Source organism: Aulostomus chinensis, chromosome 1 (assembly GCF_037954235.1).
Source record: "Aulostomus chinensis isolate RoL2024-O1b breed Wild chromosome 1, RoL_Achi_v1.0, whole genome shotgun sequence".
Taxonomy (NCBI): domain Eukaryota; kingdom Metazoa; phylum Chordata; class Actinopteri; order Syngnathiformes; family Aulostomidae; genus Aulostomus; species Aulostomus chinensis.
The window spans coordinates 38,141,610-38,148,549 of NC_141320.1; the positions used below are offsets into that span (position 1 = coordinate 38,141,610).

The 6,940-nt window shown below is 40.3% G+C and overlaps 1 long non-coding RNA gene across 1 annotated transcript; it reads left to right on the forward strand.

The window, feature by feature from the left end:
• Positions 1 to 4,522: 4,522 nt before the first annotated feature.
• On the forward strand, positions 4,523 to 6,644 carry LOC147271553 (uncharacterized). The gene is made up of 4 exons (XR_015115784.1): positions 4,523 to 4,627; positions 4,937 to 5,041; positions 5,948 to 6,361; positions 6,460 to 6,644. It is a non-coding gene; the product is annotated as an uncharacterized LOC147271553 (long non-coding RNA).
• Positions 6,645 to 6,940: the final 296 nt, after the last annotated feature.

A 6,940-nucleotide genomic window follows, 5' to 3' on the forward strand; every position in this document is an offset into this window, starting at 1 on the left:
GAGTAATACAGGCAAGATAGAGGGTACATTGGTGACCATTATAAATGTGTATATACCACCGGGAAGCGATTGGCCCTTATACAGACGTATTCTAGACTTAATGGTGAATTCACAGGGAGTGGTCATTTGTGGGGGAGACTTTAACATAAAATTGTCCAACATGGACTCTTCTGCCACGACGGGTTTGAATAATCCTATTAGTAGGAAGGTGAACGCGCTCATGGGAGAACTGGGATTGATCGATGTGTGGAGAGAGCTGCATCCTGACGACAGAGAGTATACACTTTATAGTTGCCCTCACGCTGCACATGGTTGGACTATTTTTTTATGTTTACAGTCGATGGGTTCAGAGTACGGAGCTGCGATATTGAAACAATAGACTTGTCTGATCATAGCCCAGTTTCTATGTCAATACACCTCGGGAGAAAGAAAAGAGCAAGCCTCTGGCGATTAAATTCATATATATTGAACAAGCCAACAATAGTGGAGAAGATAAAAAAAAGATATTCAAGAATTTATGGAATTAAACAATTCTGAGGAAATATCCCCAGCAATATTATGGGACACTTTAAAGGCAGTGATGAGAGGGAAACTTATATCTTTGACTGCTCATTTGAAAAAAGTTAAACGACAGAAGCTATTGACTTTAGAAGACAAATTAAAACATTTACAGTTGGCGGAGGTGGTACTAATCATACTCTAAAGCAAGAAATAAAAAAAATTCAGGCTGAAATTAATAACATTTACTCCCAGGAAACACAGAAGAATTTTCTTTTCTTAAGGCAAAAGTATTACGAAGCAGGTGGCAAATCAGCCAAGTACCTGGCTTTTCAGGCTCCACAGGCGATGCGGGAGGAATACGAATTATTATGGGATAATGATCACATTAAATATTTGGGTATAAACGTATCAAAGGACCCATCAAAGTTATCCCAGGCAAATTTTGACCCTATATCAATAAAAATTAAATCAGACTTACGCAGGTGGAACTTAATTCCCTTCTTAAGCTTGATTTCGAGAATAAGTGCAATTAAAATGAATGTACTTCCCCGCTTGCTCTACTTATTTAGAAATTTGCCAATAAAAGTGGAGGAGAACCAATTTAGGGAATGGGATAAATTGATCTCGCGCTTTATATGGCAAGGGAAAAAACCGAGAATCAAATTTAGCACTCTTCAGTTGAGAAAAGATAAGGGGCGCTTGGCTCTTCCAAACTTGAGGAAATACTATGATGCTGCACAACTAACGCCCTTACTATACTGGAGCAACGAGGGGTACAGATCTAGCTAAACAAACACCTGGTTGCATATTTGAGTAACTGTTTGCTGTTGTCTGTGGTTTGAGATGTAAATAGATTAAACAGTGGTAGAACCACTACTTCCATTGGATGCTGCTGCTCAGATGTGGGGACAGAGATCTTCTACATAACAGGAGCAACTGTGAGAAAAATCTTAAGATTCATTGTTCTAGAGGTAGAATATTAGGAAAATATGGCCGTTGGTGGCTTAAATCAGTCCAACACACACTGTAGCAGTATGAATTCTGATTGGACACACGACTCAACATTTACGGCAACACGAAAGGTCGACAGTTTTTCCTCATTGGTGGCTGGACTTCCTTTTGGCGTCCTGCTGACAACCTTTCATTCAAGGGAGTTGTCTTTAAATCTCATTCATCATAATGGAAAACCAGTGTATTGCAGGAAACAAATGCATTGTGACATTGAATATGATGAGCATAAATGATTAAAAGTAAAGTTAGAGATACATTGAAAGTGATTATATAAAAGATGTAATTATAATTTTTGATTACAAATTAAAAAGAGAATAGAAAATATCTAATAATTTGAAAATCAATTCTAAATTATTTACCACTACAATTCTCTTGGCATCAATTATTTAAATGTTTTGAACTCTATTTATTCTGGTGGAACTCTCTAGGTTCTTCATGACATAGTTCACTCTATGTTTGGGTTCATCCACTGTATAAGCTTCTGCTTGGAATGCCACTGAACTTTTGTCTATTATTGTCAGGACGGCAGAGATGGAGGCAAAGCTCTGAGTAATCATCAATGATCGAACTGAGAAGTTGGTCCTTCCATCAGGAATCCCACCCACTGTGAATGAGCTGCAAACTATTGTGAAGGAGACCTTTCAGTCTTCAGTATTTAGACTTGGAATTTGAAGATTACTTTACTCTCCATAACAGTGGTCAGATTAAACACAAAGACACCATAAAGGTTGTTCACACTGCCCCCCTTGTTCTGAACTTGCTTCCAGTTGAGGAAAGTTTGAACACTTCCTTTGTTCAGCAGTTAACTGACTCTGAGTCTGCATGCTATGCAGAGTCAACTGCAGCTGATGCAGTGTCATCTCCTGGAACATCATCTTCACAGGACACCATTAGCCTGTCAACTGTCAGGGCGAAGTACACCAGAACGTCTTCAACCATGGCCAAAACAGTTCCCCATTCCACAGTTTGCGTACCAAACTGAGATGTACCTTGAAAGAGCCACTGAAGTCTTCAAGAAGGATGGAACACTTCTGACTACCTCGAAGATCAAGTCTGACACAATTGAGAAGCTGGCTGAAACTGTCTATAGATATACAGCCTATCCATCAGGGTCACACATAGGGGATGTTGCTGAAGCACTTGTTAAGAAATATCCTTGTCTCAAGGAACCCGGCTCCTTTGGAGGTTACTGTGGCTGGCAACAAAGCATCAAATATAAGATGGCAAATTATCGCACCAAACTCCGAGGCTATGGTGTTCCTGAGGTGTTGTGCAGTGCACAGAAACGCAAGGCTCCCGCAGACCAGAAGTCTGCAAAAAATGTAAAAAAGCCTCGAAAGGCAGAGGTTAACTACCTCCCTCCTTACCCAGCCGGAGAAGATGAAGAAAGCCAAGGGCAAGAGAGGATTCAGTTGCTTACTGAAGTAAAGAAAAAGGACAATAACGCATTGGTAAAAGAAAAAATGGCCAAAGCATTTGCACACAGAAGAAATGAAATCATCAACCTGTCACCCAGCATAGAGGACATCAAAGCCAGATGGCGGGCTCTATTTGAGCCACCTCAAGTGAGTTACAAGTGCATGCTAATCAGAAATATTCCTTGCCCATCGTGAAGGATTGCACTTGTGGTTCTGCTTTTGGCTCTTGGATACAAAATGTACGTTGCATTACTGTCATCTATTTTCTAAATTACATTTTCAAGATCAAATTTTGAAATGAATAAAATATTTTTTAATGTATTACTTGGAAAAATGTAAATAGTAGAGGAACACTGAAGATTACAGTATGCTAACCAAAACATTTAATTAAAAGGGTCATATTATGTTCCTTTCCCAGTTTAATATTGATGTATTCACGATGCATTCACTAACATTCGCTGAGAAGCCCACTCTTCTGTGATTGGCCAGCTGCTTAGAGTACCGTATTTTCCGCACTATAAGGCGCACCTAAAAGCCCTTAATTTTCTCAAAAACCGACAGTGCGCCTTATTATCTGACGCGTCTTATTTATGGATCAACATTGGTTAATTATAGATACCGTAGTCAGGGGGCGTGGCCGAAGTAACAGTGGTAAAAACAGTACAGGAGAATTCTGGTCTCACACCACTTGTGTGTGTATAAAGACCCCAAAATGGCACCTTTCAAGAGACGCGCTTACGACGCAGAGTTCAAACTCAAGGCTACCAGTCAGCAGCTACCGGTACGCACGGTACCGTGTTGTGAATGCACTGACTTGTTTTGGGAGTGAACAGTGTTGTCAGAACGTTGCTTTGTATTCTATTAATAAAGTTTGACTGACTGACTTAGCTGACTGTTTTGTTGACATTCCCTTGAGCACAGCTCCATCTAGTGGATGCATAACGCATCCCCAGCCACGACAGTCGTTGATATTCTATGCTCTTATAATGCGGTGTGCCCTGTATTTGAAAACAGTTGTAAAACAGGCCATTCATTGAAGGTGCGTCTTATAATCCTTATAGTGCGGAAAATACGGTGCATCGGAAATGTCAAACCTCTTACCTTAACCAGAGTTCAGCAATGTTCCTCCACCCATTTCAGGCTGCTTCCTGCCAGGAACAAAATATGGAGTTGTGGTTACAAATTCTACGAAGCCCCTCATGACGGCAAGTGGAGCCTCAAATCTGAATGGCTCTGTTAATCACAAGAGTACAGAGCAACCATACCAAACTGACAGAGTTGTTCTATCAGTCTCTGTGTTGCAGACCCAAATATGTAAACACGAGCACTGGAAAAGAGAATTTTTCATAATACGACCCGTTTAACTGTATAATCTGACAATTTAACCCAGAAGGTAAACAATCAGAAAACATGGAGGCCATAAATGATGTAAAATGATTATCAATTGTTTTTCTGCTTGCTTTTGAAAAATGTCGTCAGAACAGTATGTATGTTTGTAATATGTGTGGTTTTAAAGCCAATTTCATGATTTGTCTTTCAGATCCAGGAAGAGTGTCACAGAATCACAGTGGTCCACCTTGAACCGAAGTTCATGTCCAAGCTGGATGAATAAAGTCCCCGACTTATGAACCTCTTCCAGTCCAAGGGCGGAAGCATGGGTTTGAGGTTGCAGGCTATCCTACTCCAGGTGTTCTTCAGTGAGTATTACATTTGCTAATATTCTATTTTGGGAATTTTGTGATCTTAAATATCGTTACTTGGATCTATAGGAGGTAATGCTAGCCTGTGATTGTCTGTACAAATGGAGTATGAAGTAATTGCATGCAAGAATGAGTGTTTTTTAGTGTTTCAGTAGACTGGTGCCTGAGACGGATCCTTGACAGGGGCTTGTCTGACAGTAAAATAAACCACTTGGTGTTAAAAACAATGCAGCTTTAACAGCTTTTATGTCAGTGGGTTCTTTTTTAAACCATGGACCTGAATAATGTTTATTTTTGTCATTTCAGGCTCCAAGCAACCCCGACATCAACATGACCAGAGATGTTGTCATTCGATGTTTGATGCTGTACCTCAGGGAGTCTACAGATCAGCTCTTTAAAGAGTAGGATGTTGTAAGTTGAAGTACACGTTGAAATATAAAGAATGTGATCGCTCTCACCTCCCTCTCCTGGTACGTCTTGGAAAGGTCAAATCACAAAATAGTCATAACTATATTTCTCCCACTTATTCTCGGTAAGCTAATGAGTTTTTGTAGTTCTATGTAGTCTTTCAAGTTCAAGTCCTCGGTGTACGTGTGCTAACTTTTTGTTTTCCATCAAGGATGTTTTTAAGCACTACTGCAGAAATAGGAGGTGTTAACTGTTAAGAGCTTTCTATCTCAATCTGATTCCACCAACTGGCAGAATTGAAAAGTTATCAGTAGTTTACTTGTTCTTTTTCCCAAGAAATGCTTTAACTAACAACTGTATTTTATCAGTCTTATTTACTTTTAATAGTTTGTCCCTAAAAACTAGCCAAAGAGCTGCTTTGTGAATACACAGACATTTTTACATAGATTCGGGCAACTTCTTAAATAAGTCATGGAAAGTAGAGTTGAACCAGTTGCTGTGGATGACTTCAAGCTTCAGGAATGAACTTTCAGTGACACATAGAGATTGGTTGTCAGGTGACCAGCCTGTGCTAGCGAAGGTAGAATAAGATATTCATCAGTACAGTGCCTGGCAGAAATGATATAGTAATGGATTGATTTCATTGACAGATATTTACAACTGTAACCATAGTTTCTGGTGTTAGTGAATTGTTTTGATTTGTTGGTGAACTGATTGGATCCTATTCAACTTACCTGGTGTATTTTTTATGCACGTTTTGTAAGTACATTAGCTCAGATTTATTTTATGTAAATAGGGTGCATCACAAGCAACAGCCATGACAAACCGAACTGCTGGAGGCAATTTGTGAGATGGGACCTTCTCCTTTGGCTGGACTGTCTGATATACACAATGCTGTCTCTATGACAGGATGCTGATGGTGACACTGTGTCGCTGGGCCTTGCTGTTAAAAGCCTGAAGATCTACAACCTCAAGACCAATATGTCCGAGGGTCCTGAGGACATCGGTATTGTGGTCGAGGGTGTGAGAGTTCTGACTGATCTGGGTAACTTTCCAAGGGCTTGTTCCCTGCTCGTTGGGTTGGCATTTGCTGTGAATCTTGCCTATCCAAAGGAGCTCAGGTACACGTTTGAAGTATTCCAGAAGCTTCTCCTCGAGCTGGATAGTTCAAAGCTGTCCCCAAAAGTGGACCGCCTCAGGAGTAAGCTACTGGCTTAACAAGAAGGACCATTGCAGGTCAACAAAGCACTCTCACTCTTACTGTCAAAACTGATCAACAAGACTTTGTTCAATGCTGGAGTTTCAGTGAAGGTAGTCATTAAGGTAAAATGTCAAAAAGTTTGAATTTCCGCAGCGTATTTTTTCTTGCAGTGCATAATAACTGTTAATACGTTGTTTTTTGTCTGTGTTGACAATACAAGGTTGTGAATGCTTCTGTGCCATGGGATGGCACTGTCCAAGAGCCCCCCTTTCCAAGGACAGATCCAGTTGTTGTCATTTGTGGTGATGTAGCCTTTTACACGGCTTTTGCATCTTCAGAGACCTGTCACATGACCCTTGTGTAACTGTGACTTTTTGTTGTTCATGCCAACTGCACGACTGAAGAGTTAGGATCTATTATACATTCTGTCTTTCATGTTATTAAAATATGAAAAGAAGTGTCTCAGGGAGTCAATATTCATTGACATCATGCGGCATCACAATGACACAAAGACAACAGAAGTGGTCGTGCCATGTGGGTCATGGAGAGGTTGAGGTGCTTTATAGTCAACTTTTACGTTCATGCTTGTTCAAACATGTACATACGTTTTGTCACAATATTGGGTAAATTGGACACAAAAAAAACCAGTGTCTGCGTGGGTCCTCTCTGGTACTCCAGCTTCCTCCCACAGTCCAAAGACA